Source organism: Astyanax mexicanus, chromosome 2, assembly GCF_023375975.1.
Source record: "Astyanax mexicanus isolate ESR-SI-001 chromosome 2, AstMex3_surface, whole genome shotgun sequence".
Classification (NCBI taxonomy): Eukaryota; Metazoa; Chordata; class Actinopteri; order Characiformes; family Acestrorhamphidae; genus Astyanax; species Astyanax mexicanus.
Window position 1 is genome coordinate 57,977,587 of NC_064409.1, and position 26,467 is coordinate 58,004,053.

A 26,467-nucleotide genomic window follows, 5' to 3' on the forward strand; every position below is an offset into this window, starting at 1 on the left:
GTCTTCTAGATCTTGGTTATGAACCTGAAGAATGAAAAAAAGGCACATGGTGAAAGTGCAGTGGGAGCTAGTAGCATATCTTGGCTGAAGTTCAAAGAAATGGCCTTTGATCAAAGGTATGTTCACATACTTATGAACATATTGATATCAGCAAGATATATTTTGCAGCGTGTGTCTTGAAGTATGGTGTTTTGTTCCTTATCACTTTATATAGTCACCTCCATGAAAGCACATGGCACTGAGCACACCTTTTTACAACACCTTTGATTATCACAGACAGCCAATGAGGTCACGTCATCATCTGTTTACTTTCATGTCAAGGTCTATCTATGGTGTTCTATCTGTAGCTCTAGCAACACATCATAACTTGTGGCAACTTGTGGATTCTTTGCCATATACCTTAGGAACCTGTGCTCCTCACAATAACCTGTATGCAGACCCAGATGAGGAGATTAGGATTTAGACCTGGGAATGTGTAGTTGCACAAAGCACGTAGAAAAGTAGCTTTAATACAGGTTAATGTAAATAAATTGCGGTTAAAATTCTGTACTTTTGAGGATATTGTGTTTTTTTATTATTATTATTTACTTTGTTTATTTTGTACTATCAGAATGTAGAGAGCAATTACATCCAACAAACCTACCTATTTTGAAAATGAATGTATTTGACTGTGTAGGGATGGACATGCCAGGACAGTGACACCATAATTTGGAATGTACATTTTTTATGTGTATCAAAATATATTTGTCAAAGATTTTTTTATTACATATGATTTCACCAGATGCAAAGATTTTGGCTCAACCAAGATGAAAAATTATTTAAAAAATAGTAAGTAAGTAAGTAAAAAAAAAAAAGTAAATACACACAAAAATATATAATATTTATTCCTGGGTCAAATATGTGTATGAGAAAATAAAACCAGATCATGTATATTATTGTGGTGTTTGTTCATTGCCACACTAATTCTGCAAGGCAACCCGTATTTAACACCTGTTTATCATCCCTCCCTGCAGCCCATTGTAAATGCACACCCACGTCGTGGATCTGAAATCAGCTCCTCCAGTGAGACCCACCCCTCCTTTCCAATTAGTGCAACCCCCACAGAGCACCTCAGAGGAAAGACAGAACCTCCGTTAAATGGCCTGAACCTGCTAACCCATGATGATAACCCATCACAAAGCCCTGCGCCCCTCCTGTATACCCATGTAAGTAAAGATGTGCTTTTTCTCTTTAGATAACCCAGTTGCCCTCTTTGCATTCAAGCATAAAGGAGAAATGTCATTTTTAGTAACAGCTCATTTCCATTTGTCACTGAATGATAAATGTACTTCACCTTTCTAAGCTGTGCAGCGGTGACCTAAAAGGGTGCACCGAAGCCCCAAAGCAGATTCACCCCGTTACCCCAACAATATAGACTGACAGCCACAAGACTTTGGGGTCGTGTGCCTAATTTCTGGGGATGCTGTGTTAAGGCTCATTCTATTAGTGAGCAGCAGTTGTAATCAATGAGCCTTGCAGCACTCAATTACGGGGTAATTGGATTGGTGTGTGTTCCTGCAATTCTCTATGTTCTGCTGAACAGAAGAGGCGGACACGCTTATCACAGTTAACAACCGTAATGTCACTGAAATGAAGCAGTTTCCAAGCCTTTCAGGGAAAATACCCACCAATCTTCTAGACGCCCTGCTCCTGAATCTCTTGCAAAAAACACAAAAGTGACACATGGCCTGGTCTGATGTGAAGCAAATTGTTGGTTTTCATGGTTGCTGTTTTTTTGTCTTACTAGTCTAGAGATAGCAGATGATATTGTTGATGTTATGCAAAAACCTTAAGTAAAAAAACATAATTTCATTTTAATGGGGGTTGATGTAAACAGATTTTATTCCAATTCATCTTTGAAGCATTTCTGTTGGTCCATTTAAAAATTACACAAAGAGCCAGATTAAAAAGATTGCCAAAAATTATTTAAAATGCAAGGTTTAAAACAAAGTGGACAGAGAAAGAGCGTCACCTCTTTGAAAAAAACATTGTTTTACATGTTAAAGCTAATAAGCTTTACTTTTGAGCTTATGTTTACACTTGCACTTTTTATGCGGCTTGGTCTTATCCAGATATAATCTTGATACTAAAGACTAATCAAGTGACTAGGTATACACAGAATGTGCGATACTCTGATAATGAAAACTGACAGAAAACTAATTCTGTCTGTATTTTGTGCTTAAATGGGCTTTTTGCCTGATATACAGCTAAAAAACCAGCAAACTAACCATTATTATGGTTCTTAAATCTTTCCTGGACTCCATAAACTGCCAGTGTGTGTTTTTCCTGCTGTAATTTAATGTTCTTCATTCAGCTCATTGAAGGGTTTGTTAATTACCACAAGAGTTAAGTTTGAGTCAGTAATATTGTTTAATTTAATAATTATTATTATTATTATTTTTTTTTTTTTTACTTTTGGGATCCCCATTTTCTCAATAATCAATATTCTTATTTTGGGTCTGATACTGAAATTTAAATAGGCCTAACACGAAAAGTGCACAGTATTGTAGGTAGAGACCACTGGAACAGGGACAGTAAGCTTTCACACATGACATCCATAATGGATTAGATTTCCTAAATGGGCACCAGTTGTAAAATAGAAAAATCAATTTGTGTCATTTGGTGGTCGTTTATGTGGTGATTTAACACAGTTGTAGCAACATATGGAATGTATGTGAGAGGATGATGGATGTAGGCTGACTGTGACAAGTACAAATCTTCCCGATGGTTATTAAAGCAGCAGCAGCATTCGTTGTAGGAGACAGGAACACACTTGTGTTCACACACACATACGAAGCAGTGTGCCTTCTTCCCTGTCACACTGCCAGCGGCTGACAGCTTCTTTGACATACAGAGCAGAGGCGGTGCTGTGTGAATATTGCTTCAGCGATTTTCTGGAATTCATGACTAATAGAGATATCAGGTCTGTCATGTATTGTGTGTACAATGTAGAGCATAGCATAGTAGAGATACAGTATAAAAGGGGATATCAGAACCCACCATGTTGCAGAATGTTGAGTCATAACTGTAGATTATGTACAGTAGGGGTGGGCGTTATGGCTCTAAAATAATATAACAATATTTTAGGGTATTTTTGCAATAACGATATACTTGGCTATATAGGAAAACTAAAATAATTCATTCATTTCTTGACGATTTGTCACACTTACATCTCAATGGTTCTAGAAATGGAAATGATCTAACACTAAAAATGGAACTCTTTATAAATCCTTACATGTTTAGGATTGCAAGATATCCTAAAGAGAAAGATATATTTCCTTATACATTAAATAGTTGACTGAAGCATGTTTGACTAGTGTTTTAAGGTGAGGAAGGGAGGGGATTGTTTGTGTTGAGCAAGTGCTGTTCTAGACGTTTACATGTGAGCACCATAAAGACCTTTGGTCTAGAACACAGTAATTCGGTCAGTTCAGTGAGTTTAGGCTGGACTGGGTAACTTATTCTCACCTGGAAGAAATGTGTGTAGAAATGTATTGATATGCTGAGAATCAGTGGCACTATATGATATCAGTATAAGGATGAAGCCTCTCTCTAGGCTCAGATGCTTCTTTAATCCAGTGAGTGTGCAGAGAAGATATAATATATTAGAGAATTGATTAAAAACAGATTTGGAGCAAAACTAACCGACCTCCTAATGTGTAAAATCTTTTCAGTGTTACACAATATTTAATACTAGGCCATGGTGTTTGTGTGTGTGTGTGTGTGTGTGTGTGTCATAAATCTGCCAAAAGTATTGGGGCAGCAGTATGTAAATTGATCATAAAGTGGTACTTCTTGGTATCGCAAAGGTGTTAACTTGTGATTGTGGCTTAGGTCTGACCTGCATGCCAGATGGATGATGGTGCATTCTGTGCAGGTAGTTAGCGTTAGCATTGATCCACAGTGTCACGTGTACTGAAAATACCCTAATTTTTTGCACTATAAGGCGCACCTAAAAACCTATAATTTTCCCTAAAATCATCAGTGTGCCTTTTAATCCAGTCCACTTTATGTACAAATTTTACCAGTCAGGTTGTAAGTTGCAGCCCCTCTGCTGAGTTATACAGGAGGTATACTGCGTTATACAGGAGTTTCAGTTTAGTTCTCCAGCACCGGGGCTGGAGTAGCATTAGCATTAGCTGCTAACTGCTATTTCCCCATTCAGAGGTGAGTATTATCAGCCGGTAGCCTGCTGCAAACCACAGCTAGAACTGGAGGAAGCATTAGCCTTAGCTGCTAAGTGCTCTAGCTCTTTCGTCGTTCAGAGGGGAGTGTATCAGACTGTAGCCTGAGTTTTTACCGGGTTAAAACAAGCTACGTGGAACAACCACCAGCTAATATCGTCCTGGTTTACTGAAGTACCTGGGTTCCTCTGTGTAGCGCTCTTGGGCCGCATTAATCGCTAACGCTAATGCTAATGCTTACCCAAATAAACTGAAACCAAAGTTTTCAGGAGAAATCTGTGTAGATTAACATCCAGCGCTCCTTTAACGTTTAAAAAGTATTTGTTATTACAGTTTTGTTTACTTAGCTTAGCTTTACTTAACATAGTTAGCTAACTCCTACCACCACCCAGCAATGAGACCTGCTGAAATATAAGTTCCTTATAGAGTCTTTTAAAATGCGCCTTATAATCCAATGCACCTTATGTATAAAAATAGACCAGAAAATTTACGTTAACTGATAGTGTGCCTTATAATCCGGTGCACCTTATAGTGGAATAATACGTTATATTACATAAAGCATTACCAACCACAGTGGACAGGGCAGTGGGTGGTAATGATTGTGACTAGCAGCTTCTGGCTAGAATTGTCCATAAGAACAGACCAAGAAATTACAAATCTCAAAGCACAAATCTCAGCCTCGTGCTTGTGGCCTGACATGCAAGTCAGCTTTAATGGGACATAAGTTTTTGTTTTCAATATTGTATCATGAAGTTATGTCATAGCTTTTTTTTTTTTTTGTTTAAATGGAACAGTGTATGTAGGGATAATAAGGCCTGATCTGCTTTTGGAACTGATTATATCTACATCTGAAGGATATATGGAAATGATTGTATCATTTGCATGTAAAACACAGCTGACATAATATAGGCATGGCATGGGTGCTTATGTTCAGATGGAAAGTAAAAGGACAGGATTTGATTAAACATCACTTGAATGTTTTTCTTTTATTATTTCCCTGCGTCTGTATCCTCAGTGATACACAGTAACTGGAGCTGACTGTCTGAAGCTCCATAGTAGCACCATAACACACAGTGAAGAACATTGAGATTGACTTTGTCTTTAATTAATCTTTTTTTCTCCTGGCTGCTTTGTTAGCACCCTGCTCGACTCGTCCGCCCCTGACTGGAACGTGTTAGTGAGCTGTGTGTGCCACATCACGCCAACTGCAGTGCCAAGCCTTACTGGCACTAATCACAGCGTGCTGCTGCTGTGACAGGAACAAGCCTGCTTTAATTAAATGCTTAGGCACCCAGCAAAGATCACCACTCACTAAAGCTAGCACAGAAAATACAGGCTGCATATTATTTACAGTTTACTGGGTTTTTTTTTGTCATATAAAAGATACAAATTTAGAACTGCATTGTGGATATCAGTGGCCTATCACAGAAATGTCATTATAACAAGCCTCGCATCTCTAATGCTTAAACTTACAGTGGATGAAAAGTTGTCTTAAATTTTTTGTAACAACGTATGGCTTTTTAATCAGCAATTAATCATATTTTTATCGATAACCTTGATACACACATTGAATCAGCTATGATGATGAAAATGTCTTGAATGACAGCAAACCCAAATTGCATTTTCCTAATGCAGAAATAGAGGAAGCTCTTCATGCTCCAGACCATGCTCATGTGACATAGCTAGTTAACTTGGCAACTTTAATCATTATTGAAGCTACTAATGTTCGTTCTCAAAATGTCAAAAGCCTGTGTTTGTAATGTAGACAGTATGCTGTTTAGCCTTATTGTCAGTTTTAATACTGTTAGAAATTCGTCTTTGACAGAATCTTTCAATACCCTCAAAAAAGTCTCCTATTCAGGTTGGTAACTAGCCAGTAGGGCTGTACCATAGACTGTGTATAGCTGGACAGAGCATTGTCTCTCAAAAGTGAAGCCAACACAGGTCGGGCGCCCCCTGCTGTTCGGCTGCAGAAAGCTGTGTAACCCCACCCATCCCCATAGGTTTCAATGGCAAAACGGACAAAAATTTTTATATCCCCACAGAACTAATTGTTTAAAACATTATTCAGCTCTATTCAAAAAAGGTGTGGTTATTGTAAAAGGGCTGGTTATGGGCGGTACCAGTAACAGACCGTCAGCTCCGCTCCGCTCTGCAGCCTGTGACCGCGAGACAGCCCTCAGGGGCGGGGTTATTTAAATGAGTAGGCAGTCTCTCCACAGTCTTTCTCCCTCCTCTGGACTCTACTGCGCAGACTCGGGTTTCAGGATCTCCAACATGGTGGAAGATTTTGGCTTCATTTTCATTGAATGAATGGGAACGAAGACACTTTTTTGCAGTTAATACAGCTTTTACTGTAAAGACATTGTAAAACCTGTGAAAAGGCCTTAAAATTTAACTTTCAAAATACAAATTTCAAAGGGAGCTCTTTATGCTGCAGACTGTGGTCATGTGATATAGGTAACTAGGCTGTAGGTAGAGCAAGGCAGAAGTCCACAGTGAACACACACACCAAACTACTTCTTAGCCTGGGATAGCCTAAATTATTGCATTTTTTTTTGGGATATCCAAAAAAATGATTTACTCTAAAATAATTGGAATAAATAACAGTGCTTTTTCAAGACCATCTTTTACAGTATATATGCTATTATACCATTTTTAAATGCGAAGGACATTTTAATGAACACAAGACCATCTTTTACAGTATATATGCTATTATACCATTTTTAAATGCGAAGGACATTTTAAAAAACACAAATAAAATTAAAATGACTGAGGTCATGTCCAATTATTGTATGATGAGTCGATATTGTGTATTTTGACAGGGCTATACATTGCATTTTTTGTCTGTATTAAAACCCCCTATAACACATTTTAACCATTTCTTTGGACCAGTTAAACCATATTTTTACAATTATTGTACAACATTCACTGTATTTACTTGCACTTACATTAATGATACAATTACAAAATATATATGTATATATAACTTTATATAACATATAATGGTTAGTGTATATGGAAAGGCATATATTGACTATATATGCACATAGACAAAAAGTGCAGCACGTGCGTCCGTGATTTCCTGTCTAAGTTTTCTTTTCATGTTTCACAGTGGCACAGCGGTTGGTGAGGTTTGTAAGGTGATGCTCCCCGGTGTGTATCCAAAACCACTGTCAAGCTGCAAGTTTTCTTGTGCATGACTGACCTTGGCATCTTCTCTGCTCCTGAAGCTCCCTCACACCCCATACAGGCTTTTTAATAAGACCTGAGCTGCCTTCCATTATAAGCCCTGCACCCAGGCTGAACATACACAGGCTGTAAAAATCTACTCCTGCAGATTAGTGCTGTAATTAATGGCTGAAATTTATGATGGCCTGGGGAGTTTTGTAGTCAAAGGCTGAGCAGAGGACTAATTGTGTGCATGTGTTGCTAGCAGGGGAGGTCTTTGCGTTAGTGATGGATCATGTTTTGTCATTGTGTGTGTGTGGGTGTGTGCGTGTGCATATGTGGTTTGGTGTATAGAGGATCAATCTACTGACTGGTTTATCCTTTTTTTTTTTTTTTCTTTTAACTGCACAATCATATTAAAAGTAGCAGTTTATCCGCACCATTAGTAAATGAATTGTATTCCCGTTTTTCAGTAATAGCTAATTTAATTTAGACTAATGTCTTAATTTCTTTTCATCAGGTTTTAAAGCCTCATTTACTAGAGGGAATCACATACATGGAAACATTTTTGCACTTTGTAGTGTCATCGTCTCGTGTGTTTTTTTTTGTTTTTTTTTCTCATTTGTAATAATGCATTAAAATTGTAAGCATTTGTCTGCGGTTTACTTTAGGGACATTACACACAGTGGCTGGATCTAATTCAGTTCTTCTGCCTACAAGCCGAATTATGCATGCACACAAATAGAGGATGCAAGTTATAAATATGTATATATATGGATTTTCTCACACTGTTACATTGTTTATTCATTATTGAGAGTGCATTCAGTGCAATTAACATATGTTGTTCCATAAGATGCTTGTTTATTGCGTTGTGCTGCTTCTAGAAATTAGCACATTAATGCATTGGTTGTGCTGAGTTTGCACTGTATTGAACTAGAATACATCAGCCTGAGCATTATTTAGATATTCAGTCTGCTGTCAGGGCAGATCTGCTCTTCTCTGAGAACTTGTGTGTTATGTTGGAGATTTGGGACGCTGGGAGCTCGTTTTCTCTTTCATCCAATAACATTGTTTTTGTCAGGAAGACTGTGATCGTGTGTGTGCGTACGTGAGGAGAAATAGAACGAAAAATTGAGGGAGCATCTTAGTAACCACTCGTCTTTAGGGAACACTACACACTGTGCCATGGAAACCCAGAGATCAGACTGGCGTTTGTGGTGTTTTTGCTAATTAAGATTTTTATCCCCTAGAGGATGTGCTACTACTGGTGAGGTAACACAAAAGAACACAGAATAAATTAGGGTTACACTGAATATTTGGCAACTGAAAATGACAAAAAAAGATGATGCATTTTGATGTTTGTTCAAAAAAGTGAAAAGACAATAATGAATACAGATCAATTATTTGTTTATTTAAAGTCCTGCAATGCTACATAGTCGAGTGCTGCTGTGTACAGTGCAGACAGGGAGTGTGTAAAGGAGTCGGCAGAGAGAGAAGACAAACAACGGGTTCAAGTTCATTTTTGCACAAATGAAATAAAATAAAATGTTCAGCATTATTTGTCATGCTTCGTATAAGTTTATCTAATTCATCTGATGAACACTCTAAGAGTTGGGATGTTTGCAAATATGAATAAATAACTGAGTATCCTTGTTCAACAGTGTGAAGACACTTTTTTTTTTCTTCATCATTGATTTATTTGTTTGTATCTGCACCTGTGTTTTAGTACTAGTGAATTTGCACACTTATATTCAGTTTTTTCTGCTAGTATAAGTTTACAACCACTTTAAACTGGCTGTTTTCCAGTTAAAAAATACAAGTTGTACAGGTCTAGCTGAGCTAATTTAATGTTAGCATACTGTACGTTTGTTTACCAAACGACTGACTCCATGCTTATCTCTGTGACAATTGTACTCACATTAGATTGAGTAGCATTTCTGAGGTACATTTATAACTAAAATTGCACTGCTAAGTAGTGGTGGGCAATATTATATCGTATGCAATATATCGTGACAGAAATATCGTGATATTAAAAATCAATATCGTGATAATAGGGCTGTTCTATCTAAAAAGTAGTCTATTATTTTATGTGAAGCTTTAAGTGTATTTATTGTATAATTGTTTTAGTTTGCAGTTTATATGCATGCACTAAATATTCTGCAATATTTTTTGCTGCATTATATTATTGTATGCTAGATTATTTTTTTTGCCACATTGTGATTATGCTGTTATACTCTTATACTATAGTCCTGAAATTAATTAATTATTTTTCTGTTTTCCTATGTCGGCAAGTATATTGTTACCGCAAAAATACCCTGAAATATTGTGATATTATTTTAGAGCCATATCGCCCACCGCTACTGCTAAGTTAACTAAATAAATAAAAATAAATTCATGATTAGAATAGCACTTCTGAAATAAATGGATTGTGCTTTGTTGGGTTTTCCACTAGAATATAAAAATGTTAAGTGTCCAATAAATATTTTAAATTGTTGTTTTGAAATTGCTTTTTTTCTTGCAGGCAATAAACATAACATTTTATCCAGTTTACTTTTGTCGGCTTGTCGCCATATTTTTTGTTTTCTATCTATAATTGCTCAGTGTCGTTGTGGGACAGGACTAGGCATAAAGGCACTAAAAAGGTAATTTGCTCCTTTTCCCTTGATGTTCTTCTCTGCAGGAAACGGAAGAAACTCAGTTATTGCAGTTATTGATATGGAGCATGAAATTACTATCTGAAGCAATTTCTGCAGGGTTACTCTGGATTCATCACTTTGCCCTGGAGTTTTGTAGAACTCTCCTCCGCTGTTATTTGATTACAGAAGGCTAGCAGGACTGAGTTTTTCATTTCATTTACAGACCAGACCAGACAGTGCAGCTGTGAGCATAAGGGATCGATTTGACCCAGTGCTGATAAACCAGCCTTGTTGTGTTTTTCTTTTTTTATCAATCTGGAATATATCCAAGCAGAACTTCTTATCTACTTGTTGAGAACATATCTACTTGTTGAGGTTATTGCTAGGTTATGAGGTTATTGCTAGTGTTTGGTATTGGCGCTTTTACATGCTCTCACGTCTTATCAGTGTGAGATTTCAACACAGTGTTATAAAGATGTATTTCATTCTTTGCCAAAATTAAAGTTGAGAAACAGTTGCAGTTAACACCACCTTTGCTGACTGTAGAATTCTGACATTAACAATACTTGCAATACTCTTGTTGTTTTTTACTCCTTTGCTGTGTCAGAGTACAAGTATTTTCAGTTTGAATGTGATTTTTGGTTCTAATGACTTTAATATTAGAAAAAATCAATACACAATATTTTTAATTCATCCGAATTTTGGCAGATTTTAAAAACCACACATTTTATACCATCAGTTTACTGAACACAACTGGCCCTATGGATTATTAGCTTTTCAGAGGTTGCTTTCAACATTTCTGAAATGACGAGTATAAAGCTTGGCTGAAAGGGTTTGCTGCACTTCTCTCTTAGAACTGTTTGGTGCATTTGCACTCCCAGAAACATAGTGGACATTATCGCAATGGCATGTTGATTTTAGCACTTTTAGCATTATGTGTGCCACTGCCTGTCCTGCCTGGCATCTCTGACATGCAAACAATTTAGCCAAACAAAGACTTTGTCTGGCTAAAAACATGATTCTTCTAAAAGCAAAATATACATTAAATATTTCCCTTTTGCTTGTTTTGTTGTTGCTCCCAATCACAGTAACCTATGTCAACTTTGCATAACTATAGTATGTAGTATAGTATTTATAGTTTTTTTTTCTGCATTGTTTTTTGTCAAAATTGTTTTATTGTGCTTAACGTGTGAGATTTGAATGGAAACCTGGTCTTCTAACAAAAATTACAACAAAAATCTTAAATATTGGTATGTGCATTTTGTCATTTTAAAAGTTGGCTACTATTCAACAAACCATTATATCACTGCCACAGTTTTAAATTTCAATACAATTGTTACACCTTTAATGCCCTTACTATTCAGCACACATTTCTAGCAAGCAATTAAATTATTGAGTAATTGAGCAGAAAGGTTTTCTCCACCAACCCAATGAATTTAAACCGTAAGACATCCCACCAATTTTCTTCTTGATCATGCTGTCGCCTCTTCCGAATGGATCAACTGAAGGGAAATATTATCCTTTCAGTGCCTCAGAGGAGAGCTTCACCGGAGGGCCTGACCTCTTCTTTCTTCATCACAAATTGAGCATTCAGAAGCTGCAGAACTGGCTTCATGCCAGTGCTTTGAAGGAACGTCGACAGTCAGTGTGATGTTTGTAGAAGTCAGCCTGGTATAAATGACCAGACAGGCCCTGATGTTTCATCCAGAGCCCCACTGTGAGAGAAGAGGCTCTCATACGTCCACCTTCCCACAGAGATCATTCATCCTGGACCTCCATTAGTGAGCACAAATATAAAGCAAAAAATGAGAAAAGAGTGCAGTGCTACAATATAGAGAGACAGTTTGTGGGCTATATTTTTGATCTATTTTTGGCTGATATAAGGACGGCTACATGGTGTGAATCTTTTGGTTCTGCCCACAGAGATCATGTAGAAATGTACATCCTGCCTGCAGCTCAGTGTTTAATGGGTTTTAATGGAAGCTGGTATTTTAGGGCCATTTTGTACCAATATATGTAAAGTTTAAGAATTATAATTTTTAGGGATACAGGAATAAAATGTTACTTTTATATATATAATATATATATATATATATATATATATATATATATATATATATATATATATATATATATATATATATATATATATATATATATTAGATATATGTATATAGATATATACTAACTTGATATATTGGCTTGTGTAATAGTGATCTACTCTCTACTGTATGCAATTTATTAGTATTGTTACACTTATATATTTGTATCGTCCAAATGTGTTTTATTTATCTATCCCAGCTTAGAAATCTGGCGTTTCATTTCAGGGTTAGCCATGCTATAATGCTTACATAAGGGCCCAACTGTGGCAGACAGGCATTTAAATAAACTCAAAACCCAAAAAAATAAATTTCTAAATATTTTTTGATTAATGTAAAATAACCGGATCTTAATTTTGTCATACCAGTACCGGTAGTTTACTCCTAATATGTTTATGGATTATGGAATTAAAACATATGCAGCTCTGAACTCTACAGTTAATATAGTTTGTTACAAGTATTGATTGAAAAGTCACAGGTGTATCTAATGCACTGTTAATGCACCATATTCTAAAATAGATGCCAGTATCTTTTTCTGCTCAAATATCTTCATTCCATTTTAAAATAGTACAGATAGACGGACAGACAAACAGGCACTTTATTGATCCCTGAGGAAAATTCTAGACATTAAGCAGCAGGTATACATAGTACACAAAAATTACAAAAGGAGGATACGATATAACGATACATATAAAAATACAATATAAAAATATAATGTATAAAAGTACAGTTTTTAGTGTGTGTGTGTGTGTGTGTGTTGGAGAATGAAGGTAGTGCAGTTGAACACAGTAGACAATGAACACCAGTTGATGTGCACAAAGTGAGGATAACTGAAGGACAAAAGCCTTTCGGAGTCTGTCTGTGGAGCAGGACTGGGACTGCAGTCTGCCACTGAATGAGCTCCTCTGCCCGGTGATAGTACTGGTATCTAGTAATACAAACACGTGCACATTTTTATGACTTGGGTTTTTCCTCAAGCCCAATTTAAGTTATTCTGAATCATTTTGTAAAGCAATTCCCCCAAAGCAGCCTGGCTGGTAAAAGTTAAAATGGTATAATGAGCCCCTAGACACCTAGCTATCCACTGCCTGTTGCATTCTGTTTCTTGCTAATTCTGCTGTCAGAGCAGCGCTGTTCTGGCTGAGTGTTCTGGCTGGGGAAGACAGATATGAACATTCGCATTAGTATCACGAAAGCACAAGGTTTTGTATCTAAAGTAAGGAATTTCTAGCAAAATATAGATATAAAATCATGTTAATTATGTATACAGTCTGATTAAGGGTGGGCAATTAATGGAAAATTGATTGAAATGAACCATCAGAACTTCTAATTTTCTTCATCTTCACTTATCTTAATGTTGACCATTTTTGTGAGTACTCCCCACATTGTGTGTGTTCATGTATAAACATGTGCCTTGTCCATTTTGCAACATTAAAGGAGCATGAAGAAAAACAGATCACACTGAGCCAACTCAGCAACTTGAGTAGCTTGTACCCAAAAATGCTTTGTCCAGCGCTCATAAACACTGTAAAATGTTGTTCGTTAATCAAAATCATTATAAAATGTTTAGTTAATTGTGATATTGACTTACAAGCACGATTTAGTACCAACAACAGCCTTTTATTATGCCTTTGAAACCAGGGAACCATGTAGTAAGCTGAATTAGTTTAATTTACCTTTTAATTTAACAGTCTTATTTACCTTTTAAAAAGCATTTTAAATGCCTGATTAAAGGGCCGATTACTGCTGTTTTGCTGTTTTTCTTGGGTTTTGAGTGCTCTGCGCTGGCTCAGCTCTTAACTCGGTCCGAACTTGATGCGCTGTTGATACTGGAATCACTATAAGTGTGGCTTAAACAGAAAGCTAGCTTTATTAAACAAGCTGCAATAGATCACCATCAGATAACGCGGTGATCTCACAGTGCTGATGCTGACTGATATAGTGTAATCTCTGAGTCACCCTGCTTCCAGGATATGAGTCCCCTGGAGAAGTGCAGTGGACACTGGACAGATGTTCTTTTGTGTGGTAGGGTTTCTTGATGACATTCATATTACTGCATGGAGCATTTTGTGTGTATTGCGTAAGTCATTAGATACTCTTTTATACACAGAACACCCCCAAGTGACCATAAGATGTTCTAATATCTTGGGGTAGAAATCAATGAAAGGGAAATGTGTTACACAAGATCCTCTCAAGTCAGTACGTGACACCACACGTCCGATTAAATGCATTTTGTGAGCTTAAATAAGATAAAGATAAAGATAAACATAGTTGGAAATTCAAAAAATGATTCAACCTTTGTCTATAGAAGACATAGTCCTCTATACTTCTATGAAGTATAGTCTCTTTTTCTGCCATATTTCCCATCAGTATATTTCCATTCAGTTAACAACCAAAGTGATATAATGTAACAATATTTTGGCAATATTGGCATATCTCAAGACATACTGTTTTAGCTTGGATTTAAGTAATTAAATTTTATGTTTAGAGCTTTTTTGTATTTTTATATTTTTTACTATACCACTTTCCTATTATTTATTTTTTTTGTACTGTTTTCTTTCCTGTACATTATATACATATATTTTTTAATTAATTTATGACTGTCAGTTCATGTTTTTTTTTTCATGATTTTAAAATGTTCTGCATTGTAGATTAATACAGAAGTCATCCAAACTACAAAGAAAAACATATGAAATCATTTAATAAACTAAAAGTGTTAAACCAGAATATGTTATATATTTTAGATTCTTCTAAGTAGCACTTCTTGCATAGATGACAGCTTTGCACACCTTGGACTGGATTTTCTCAGTCAGCTTTATGAGGTAGAGTCACCTGGAATTCAGGCTTTTGGTTAACAGCTGTGCTGAATGTCTTGCCCTCTTAAAATGTTTCAGTTTTGTTGTGACGAAGTAGAGTTAGTGTACAGTAATTGGCCCTATTTGAATAATGTTCTAATCCACACAATATTATGTCAAGAATTACTCAAATAAGTAAAGAAATCATTGATGAATAAAGGCCAGTCAATAAAAAAAAAACAAGAACTTTGAAAGTATTTTCAAGTGCAGTTGAAAACACCATCAAAAACGTTATGATGAAACTGGCTCTCATCAGGACCGCCCCAGGAAAGGAAGAATCAGATTTACCAGCCTCAGAAACCATTAAGTTAACAGCTTTTAAGATAATAGCCACCTAAATGCTTCACAGAGGATTTTGGTTTGTTTAACACTTTAAAGTTACTACATGATTCCATATGTGTTCCTTCATATTTTGAATGACTTCAGTATTAATTACAATGTGGGGAAAGAAAAAAAACTTTTGAAAATTTTGACTAGTACTATAAATTAAATTGAATTTATGGTAGTATTCTATATATATTCTATATAAGCAGTGGTAGTGTAGCATCATTTGCTGTAGTCTAATGAAGCTGATGTCGGTTATTAAAAAATCAGGTTAAATGCAAAAAAAAAAGGTTTTTCCTTTCAGTTTTTTTTTTTTAGCTTAGCCTTCCTTTTTTGTTGGATTGGGAATACTACACCTTCAAAAGCTGCTCTAAATATATGACCCGTGCTCTTCATTATTCAGCCAGCAGATTGTCATTTGCATGTGAATGTCCTAAAGAAGAAAGGTGCTCATGTATACGGTCGTATGCAAAAGTATGGGCGCCCCTGAATGAAAGTAATTGTTGTTCAACAAACCTTTAAATTTCACCAGGTTTACACAACCCAAGTTTTGCATGTGACTGTTGGTTGACACTTTAGCACTAATCCCTCAGAAGACCCCTAAGCTGAGAGAAAATCACTGCTAACACACTCCTATTGCTACTAATTATGAGAGTGGGGGCGATGATTGCCTTCCAGCATGTGAAGTGGTCTTCTCTAATGGAGAACAGGTCACTCATGTTTTTGTTTGTGACTAAATTAACTACCGACACGTCTGCTTTTCGCTTTGCTGATTTATTTGATGGGTTTTATCATTGTGTTAAACTACATGTTCTCTCTAACTGAAAACCAGAATTGATCTAATGAGCACGTCCAGGTGTAGCACTTTTATCCTGTTGTGCCAAAGAGCAGACTAAACCTGGCTAAACCAATCAGAGGCTGGCGTTAGGGCGAGTCACAAACATGCAATTTCCCTGGAGACTACGACCTCACTGCAGATTTAACATCAGAAACAGTGCAGGGCGACCCTTTCAACAGGTCTGTTATTTTTACATCTCAAATGGTGTGATCAGAGTCTGTGCGCTTAATGCATTTCCACTCAAAATGCTGCATGCTGTAACCTGCGTGGTGCTGCATTTTAATGATGATCAAACAGAAATGGTTTATAGAACTAAAATTTCCTCAAAAGTCATGTACAGCTCTGGAAAAAAATACAAGACCACTTAAAAATGATGAGTTTCTTTGATTTTACCAAATTGCAAACCTCTGAAATATAATCAAGAGGAAGATGGATGATCACAAGTCATCAAACCAAGCTAAACTGCTTGAATGTTTGCACCAGGAGTAGCATACAGTTATCCAAAAGCAATGTGTAAGACTGGTGGAGGAGAATATGCCAAGATGCATAAAAAATGATTTAAAAACACGGTTATTCCACCAAATAGTGATTTCCGAACTCCAAAAATTTTATAATATGAACTTATTTTCTTTTCTGTGTCACAATATATTTTGCTTATGAGTTTACACAGCTGCTAATCATCTCCTGATAAGGAAAGGTTTGGGTTTGGAACTGGAGATGAGACAGTAGGCATAAATGAGGGTATAGGAGGAGCTGGGATGATTTTTTTTTGCTGTACCTTAGGAATGACTGACCAAGAAAATCATCCTCATCCCAGCTGATACCGGCTTCTGTATGCTTGCTTGGGTGGGATTAGGGGGTGTGGAGATACAGCCCATGGTCGATTGCTTATGGAGTTTTGGTGTTTCCAGGAACATGGATCTCATTCTGTGCCACCAGCTCTGCCAAGTCATCCTCAGTGGGGGGAGGGTGTCATGGCTCTGGATGATGACATCAGCTGGTACAGCCCCAGGGTGTTGGGGTGATGTGTCTCTACCGGCTTATAGTATGTACTGAGTAATAGTAGACTAACATCAGTCATTTTTTTAGTCAGTTATAAGTATTTTTAACAAGCCTGTTAAATGTGCTTATAATCATAATAACTATAATGAATGAAACCAGTTCAGTAAGACTAATATCTGCATCTGTGCAGGTGTCTGTGTGATATGAGTCCTGTGTAACTTAAGTACATAGATCTAAGGCTGATATTACAAATGTTGCCCTCTTTAAAAGCCTTTTGGCTCATACACAAAGCTTTCAACGCTAGAATAGATCCTCTCAGTGGCTTTTGGTGGCATTTAAAATTTGACAGTCGCCACAGTGAGATTTACAAACGAGCTCCGTTCGTTTTCAAAGCAGAATCTCTAAGAGGACCCTGATAAGGAGGATTTTAAAATCCTGCTGGGAGATTTTCTCCTCTGGAGTCGTGAGGCGCTGCAGCTCTCTCCGCGTCTCTTTTATTTAGTCGTTCTCACTCCGCCGTCTCCAGCCCTCGGCTGTTTGTGCAAGTTTTCAAAAGAGCTCGGCTGCCGAGTGTGTTCAGCTTGATCGGGCTTTGTTCTGCTTTCATCTGCAGACGATTGTGCGTCTCGTTTGAGATGGTTTCCCTCCTCTTCCTTTGGTCAATTTGCATTTTTATGTTTGTTTTGATGTAACCGTTCTCACTGGCTGCAATTTGTTTTTATCAAAGAATGTTTTAGTACTACAGTCGCTATAGACATCTACCTCGTTTCACACCCATCCTCTGCTTTCAAACCTGTTGAGTATGTTGAATTATATCAGTGTAGATATAAAAGCAAGACTGTCACTATTTCTAAAGCAATTTTGCTGACATGAAACTAACTGATTTATTTGGGAAGTATGAACTTGTGAAATGTTTGCATGATGTTCAGATTCAGATTCAGGTTTAGTAGTGGCATAGGGCCTCATTTGTCAATGTCGTTCTAAGAATCCTTTTTATTCTTGAGAAATTCCTAACTACAAGTCAATGTCATATCCATGATATGTTTTTTTACATTGCACAATTGTTCCCATATCTGCTCAATTAGATGAATAGTGATAAATACTACTATCCTCATAAACTGAGAAAGCTTGTGTGTGTAAATTCTGTACAATATGGCTGTCCACATCGCGTGACACGTTGTTACATTTCCAGAGAAGGGCACATCAAGCTACAGTGTAGGCAAAGAAGTGGGGTAAGCAACAACGTTTTAAGGATTCAAGGAGAACTATAAATTGGAGCAATGAGCAATTCAAAGTAGCACTTTTTGCGTGTGCTGTGCTGCATCTACAATGGGAATTGCTCTAAGGCTCCCCCTATAGTTGGCAAGGGTTATTGATGCTTTGAGTCGCCACTAAAGGATGCGCTTTTCACATGCATTTATAGACAAGCAGACAGATATAGAATCGTCATAAAAAGTCCGATCCAAAAACGTTGTGTGTACCAATAATATTATAATATTTCGTACAAGTATGACTCAAATATTAGCTATTGATGACAAGTTTGTGGGCTCAAAACTCTGTGTTTGTTTTCTGAGTGTGCTCACTGGTGTGTATGCGTGGTTTAACTGATGGGTGGGTTAAAGGCGGAGGCCAAATTCCAAGTGTGGTGTATGTTTGCCATATTCTAGCAACAATACTGGTGCCATTCTTTCTGTTAGAAATCAATAGATCATCAACATGATTTTGTAACTCTTATTATGAGGTAAAAATGCTCCATAATGATGTTTTAGACATTTTTTTGTTAAAAACAGTTTAATAATTTGAGCCAATGTTATTAGTATTTTCTAAGAATGAAAGTTCTTTACATGTTCTTTACAAATTTGTCAATCTCTGGACTGATGTTTGAATGTAGTTGCTCTGATAAAGTATGTAGGACATCTATTAAAAATACAGCATCGCTGACTCATGCTCAAAGCTTGCAGCAATTAAATAGTCATTACCAGCCAACCAGCGAAGCAGCACACTTTAGATCAACAAGATTAGATCTCTTATCTTTTACGGGTATGAACAATAATTCATGCACTAATTAAACTGTAAATTAAATTTGAACACCTTGTATTGCTGCCACTCTCACAGCCCTGATTAATGCAAACAGCAGGCCTAATAATCGCATCATCTCAGTGAGAAACAAATACGTCTGTACACTCTTACTGCTCACCCTGGCAAATCTGCACCCTGGCAAATCTGCACCCAAGATTCAGGAAAGGATTTCCTTAAGTAATTTTTTTTTTATCTGTTTTGCTTGAGTCAAAAGCGTTGTTGAAAAATGTACACTGATCATCAAAGAAATTGTTGCAAAAATAGTTGCACTCAGAAGGAAGTGTCTGCTTGCAATAAAAAATAGAATGAAAGGAACATGAAAGATTACATGATTAAAAAATAGAGTAATATAGACAATATGAATTGAGTTACAAATACAGATCTACACTGTAATGCATGTGTAATGCAACACAGTACACATCTCAAAATGATGGCAGCATATGAATAAGCATTGTCTTGTTGAAATAGTACACTGAAGTGTGTTTTATAAATGGCAGGGCTGCTGCAGTCAGGACCTCATTAATTTAAAGTTGGACTTCCAAAGTTCCTGTAATGAAAACCAAAGGTGATCTGATATGGTATGAAAGTGTAATCCACACAATGACATTTAAATGGCCAATTAAAAGACAGATTATTGTTCTTTTGAGTGATCAGCTGACTCTAAAGCGCAGACTCAGGTCGGTCCGGATCTCTGAAGCGATACAGCGTGCAGGTGGGGGCAGGGCTGGTGACATCACAGGTCCTGCATTGTTTAATATCGCAATATATATTGTTGAACAAAAAAAAAAAAACATTGCTATGTCAAATTTTTCCAATATTGTGCAGCCCTAATAATAATCCATAGATACAGTACATATTGGATTTTAAATATTATTTATTTTTTCTGCATATTGAAAGATTGTTCATGTCCTGCCACACTTATGCAATCCACTGTCCACCTCTATCTGTCTCTTTGCTCTTTTTGCACACTCTTTAATTACTCCCTCCTCTTCCACTTTCCTCCTTTTCCCACAAGCGCCCCTCCTCCACCTCCCAGCCAACCCTCTGCTGTCTGTCTCGCCTTATAACATTTCTCCCTCCACCTCTGAATTATTGACAAGTCTGGAATCTCTGGAGGCCGAGCATGTGGAAGGCTGCTGTCAGGCTTCAGTTTTAGCATGAAAATTTTGACCTGTCTTCCGAATCAAACACTTAAAAATGTCCTTCCTCAAAACATATTTTTTTACACTCGTTCAGTGCTTTAAAATCTGTAAACTATATTGATGTACATACAGTACCAGTTCCATGCGTATTTAAAGATTGTGACAGATTTATCTTTTGGAATTTTGCATCAACACAGTTCCTCTGAAATGAAGCAGTTGATTGAAGTGTGCACTTGCAAGAGGTTAAGCAAATAAAATGTTTTATTGCTAATGCAAATGTTTTTAACACATCAAAAGACATCATTAAACAAGTTTTCACACTTGAGTCATTATCAATCTGTATACATTTTGCTGTTATTTAAAAATAGAAGCATTTTTTTGCATGGAAAGGTTTACTAAACATATTTTATATTGATGTGATTTCCAAAAGTGATTTGGGCCCTTGTGTGTCAGATATTATCTCTAACTATCAAGATGAAATGAATCTTATATATAAGCTTTTTATTAGTTTATACTTTGTCTTTAAGTGGTGATTTATGAGCAAAATTGCTCCTAGTATTTAGTTTTTATATGCCACTACATTTGCATTAAACTGCTACATTTGATAAATGGTGCCATAGAAAAAATGTTCCAAAAAGAAGCAATTTTGTACAAAATACATACATATGCATAAAGAACATTTTAAAGGTCTCAAGAAGTGCAAAGAATGTGTCTGTCCTCCAACCTCACCCTCTCTGTGCAAAGTCTTAGTCTAGTGTTGTCAGGCTTAGAGTCGCATATGTCTCCTTTTTCTCCTGGCATGTTAAACCTTTGTTGTGTTTCTATGTATCAGACTCATTTCCTTTTTGTGGTGACACATTGAAAAGGTGCTCTACCAATGTGAAGCAATGTGCTTCTAACTGCACTTTGTGACTCTGGACAGCCATTATGAGAACTTTGTAATGCAGTTAAAAGTCATATTGGTAAAAAAAAAAAAAAAAAAGAAAGAAAAAATCTATATTGTTACTCAGTCTATGGGCTCCTTTCATTTACAGTGACTTCTGCATCTCTGAGCTTGTTTAGAAATTCACAGTGAAAGCAAAGTCTTAAAGGGGAAAATTACACTTCCGGACTATAGTGGGAAGATCTCGTATTACACTCACAGCATCTTTGAAAACTTCTGAAACTACAAGTGGCCCTTCTGAGGCATCACTCAAAGAAACTCTTGTAGCATTTTTATTTTTAAGAGTGTTTGACAAATAATTGTGTGATTGTTGGTTACACTTGACAAAGAAGGACACTTTAATGCACACTGATCTCATAATAATACTTTTCATTTCTCGCTTCACTTATAATTCTTATAGTACATTGGTATTGTCTCTGCTTCTTGATTGCTCAACAACTGCACTGATTACAGAGAGTGTGTACACAAAAGAGCCTTCTGTTTTTTTTTTGTTTTGTTTTTTTTTGCTTTGAAAATAACTTTATTCTTATCAAATTGTTTTGACAGTACAGACTGATAGCACCGTATTACAGTTAGGCCTGTCATTATAAGTTTTTTTTTTGTGGATAATATATCCCATTATTGCGATAAACTATTTTATTTTCACTTCAAAACAATTTTAATGCCACTGATATAATGATAATATAATTGCATAACAAAGCATTCATACTTTACATATTTTAAGGACAACAAAAGTGATTTAATCTTAGTTTGGAAAATGTATACTTTTTTCTTTACCTATTGCAGCCCACACTGTGTGTGTTGAAGTATTGGTCTTTGCATAACTGGCTGCTCGAGAAAAATCAAGTCAAGAGACTTTTATTGTGATTAGATCTGTGTACAGGTACCAGAACCATGGTGCAACATGGAGCAACGATACCATAGACAACATATAGTTCAAACATGCAAAGAATGTGCAACATAGAACTATAACACTACAATAAATACAATAAATACAACAGACAAGAGACAATTAACAGACAGGACCGTGCAATACCAATAAGATACAAATGAAACTTGTGTGGTGAGAATAAGATACAGAGATATGTAACATACTGTAACATATAGGTTATACATGATCACAGCAGTTACTGAGGTAGAATATACAGTACTTAGTGGAATAATAATTTGCAGCAAATGTTGCTAATAGCAATAGAGAAGGTTCAGTCTCTGTGTGTTGAGTGTTCACTGTTATATATGTGATCGAACATACAAAAAAACATAAGACAATATTACAATTATCAAATATTCTTGAGATAATGTCTGTATTGTATGTTAAATTGATAATGTTGCAGGTGCACCTATATAACATTACATTACATTACATTACATTACATTTGGCAGACACTTTTGTCCAAAGTGACTTATAATAGTGAAGTACAAAAAATAATAGCAGTTAAGGGTAATAACATCTTTAGATAGGGTCTAAAGGAGGTCGAAGGGAAATAATGGGATAGAGGAGTAGAGAAGAGGAAGAAGGAGATGAGGTTAGAATTAGTTAGTTTGTTAGAAGTGTTAGGCGAGTAAGTGCTCTTTGAAGAGCTCTGTCTTCAGGAGTTTATATTAAAGATAGTGAGAGATTCTCCTGATCTGGTAGTGGAAGGTAGTATCTTCCACCATTGGGGAACTCTGTATGAGAACAGTCTGGATTGTTCTTTGCTTTGTGTGAATGTTTGTCGCGAGGCGACGTTCATTGGAGAAGCGCAGCGGCCGGGAGGTAGCGTAAGCCTTCAGGAGTGATCAGTGCAGGTAGGAAGGAGCTGTTCTGTCATCACCTTGTAGGCGATTGTAAAGGCCTTGGCATACTCCCAGCGAAACAAATTTTGTGAGCGAAATCATTCATGTTTGTTTTCTTGGCACACCTCTTTTTTAATGACCAATCACAGGCGTTATCGCGTTGTCTTCGGCCGTGGATTTCGCCCAGCTTCCATGTGCACGACACAGCGAACAAAGCCCCTGTGCGACGTCCGCGGCTGTTAATTTTCTCCTCAATTGCGTCACATTGTTTGTTGGAGCCACGCGAACGCCGTCTCCGCATGAAGTATGCCGAGGCCTTAAGAGTTTTGAATTTGATACGAGCAGCAACTGGTAGCCAATGGAGCACAATGAGCAGTGGGGTGACGTGCCCATTTTGGCTGGTTGAAGACCAGACGTGCTGCTGCATTCTGAATAAACCTACATAAAGTTTTGTATTCCAATTCCAGAAGACGGCCATCTGTTGCACAACCTCTTGACTCTTTTCTAGTTGGTGTTCATTCATTTTAGCTTGAAAACCCTATGTCTCATGCAACTTGCATGCTGAATGCAAAAATGCAAAATGCATGCAAAATGATCCCTTATTCTGTTCAGAACTGTATCTCAGTGCCTGCCTCAGTCTGCTCAAGTTGTTGTACGTTGATGTTTTTTCCTCCTCTGGGGAATAAGAAGCTTATTTTATAAGACGAGCTCTGAGAAAATCCTTTATTCGAACAGACCACAGCTTTGTGCTGAGAAATGCGACGGCGGGCGAGAGAATGCTGATTATCCCGCACATGGTAGGAGAGGACCTTGTGTCGTTGACTGATGCGGCCTCATTGTTCTCCGCTGATTCTTTTTCACCTTTTATTTCGGTTGAATAGGATCTGCCGTCACCCCTCTGCGGTGTAGAGTCTCTCAAGGTTGCTATGTGATGTTGATGGGGATTGGCTTTCAGAAGCTTTCAGTCCCTGCTGTGAAAAGCCATTTCTGCTACAGCTGTACGTGTATTGTAAGGTTACCTGTTGCTTAGAAACCGCAGTGACAAGAAGCATTGATTTGCTTCAGCCAAGGTCTTGATATTATTCTTTGGAATCGAAGTGTTAATTAGGAGTAATTTGCAGATTTATTTGAAAGGCCTGGTGCATTTAAATCGAATCTTGCTGCAGGAATAGTTTGCCGCTGATGTCACCAAACGCTTTGACGAGTTCTTAGACACATTCTTGGAATATGTAATCCATGTATTAAAGCTGAGTAGAGGTTTAGTGTGTATTTATGGGCTAAGGTTATGTACAAATGCTTTCAGAGGATTAATTGGCTTATCCTTTATTCTTACAAATATTTTAAGACAGATTATTTGTCTTCACTGCTGTGGCTGCACGATTCTGTTGCTTCTAGCTACAGCAATGTATAATTATATGGCAGTACATGACTAACTGTGTGTTTAACTGTGTGTTTTTATTTTTGAGGCAGGTGTTGGAGTCTCCTCTGAGGAGGGCAGGCTCCTCCTTCTCTCTCTTACCAACACTTATGCTCATGTGTCTCGCCCTGGAGATGGAATCGCATCGCAGCATCACTCTGCATGGAACCCCCTGCCTGCCCCCGCTGAGGGATAGAGGCACTCCACTGCCATTTGCTATAGTGTAAGTATAGTAGTGCAACACCTCTGTTACACCAGACCTGCTGCCCCAGTCAGCTTTTAAGTCTCAGAACAGACTCACAGCACTTCATCTTGTGTGTTATTTTTTTGATTTGTTAAACATAGTGAAATAAAAATACATATTATCCTCCTTCAACTGCCTGTGTGTTGGGTATTATAGTGTAGTAGTATTATAGCAATATTATGGTTCCTGTGAGCACTGTGAATAAAACTGTCAGCCAAGAAAAGATCCAGGGATTTTTTCACTAGTTTCACCAGTCACATTTAAATTTTATATTAAACTAATTAAAACTACAGGAACACCTCAAATCACCGGCTCAATTGGGTTTAGGTCAGGAGATTGAGGAGGACAAACACTTTTTATTATTATTACACAATACCATAATTGTGTCCCTTAATTTTCTTGTTTTTCTTATTTATCTACTATGTAGAAAATAAATTTAAGGAAAGAAATAAGGAACAAAATTAATGAGATGTGTCTTTTGACTGGTATTGTATTTGCAACCACTGAGTAAAATGGTGCATGTTGTTTTCGACCTTCTTGACAAATATAAGAAAAATATTATTGTCTTACATAAATATATTGCATACATTACATTTATGTGATACAGTTTTATCCTCTTATTTTGTCATATTTGTTTTTCAAAAGCACAAAAGACAGGTCTGTATATTGGCCTTGCTGTCTATCTTGTACGCCGATCAAGTTGTTTTTGTATGCACGTACAGGAAGAGCAAGATGATAGATCTAACTGTATATAAGCTGAGAGTGACCACCAGCATTTCCTGTGTTTTTGCTAATGAGTTTTGCTCTGCTGGAGATGCCATCTGCTTAACCTCCAGTAGAGTGAGGCTGCGTATGGAATCATTAACAACCTGTCTATAAATAAGCTGGCTGTATGGAGCTGCACACAGCTCACCCTGTAAAATGCGTGAACGCATGTACTTGATGGGTTTCACTTGATGAAGCTTGTTATTGCTTCTTTGTGATTGGCTGATCATTCTCCCCTCCACACAGCTTTGTGTTTCTCAATAATGTACACACAGCATGTAGGGTTTAAAGATGGCACTTATTATGATGATATTACAACACTACTGGGCTTACTGTTTAGAACAGTGCTAAATTCATGCTAAGCCTTAAACACTTTTTTATTCTAAAAAAAAGGCTGTCCAGTTAATTATCGAGTGTCTAGTTGCTTGGGCTCAGTGTGGCACAGCAGAATAAGACCCTTACAGTACGGTCCAAGGATCACAAACTTGCAATTCCTGTATGTGATACCATGCCATACTTATATATCTTTGGGTGTGTTGATTGAGCTCTCTATGCTGATCATAGGTATTGTGAGGGGACACCAAGCTGACACCTGGCTGGCTGTTGTATCAGAGCTTTGGATATGGGGCTTTGCATTTGCTGCGTAGTGATGCTTTATTGGCAGCAGTTTGAAAAGAGGCAGTGGCTGAATTCACATATCGTCTATTGAAAAAGGCATGTATTTTTCTTTACCCTCCTTGTGACAGGAGCATTGCAAGTGATAGGGGGAGTCCTGGTGAGTAAGTGGGTAAATTGGCTCAGTTAAATTGGAAACAGAATTGGATTTTTTTATTTTTTTTAATCTAATAATAATAAATAATCTCTGCATTTTTAACTGTGTCTATTAACAGTGTTTATTATTTATTATTAGAGCATTGGTAAATCCTCCCAAGTTCCCTCTTGATTGATTCTCC

General features: G+C 37.0%; 1 long non-coding RNA gene across 1 annotated transcript; it reads left to right on the forward strand.

Moving 5' to 3' along the window:
- The first annotated feature begins 34 nt into the window (after positions 1–34).
- LOC111193099 (uncharacterized) lies at positions 35–24,751 on the forward strand. The gene is made up of 3 exons (XR_002650249.2): positions 35–116; positions 1,014–1,205; positions 24,559–24,751. It is a non-coding gene; the product is annotated as an uncharacterized LOC111193099 (long non-coding RNA).
- Positions 24,752–26,467: the final 1,716 nt, after the last annotated feature.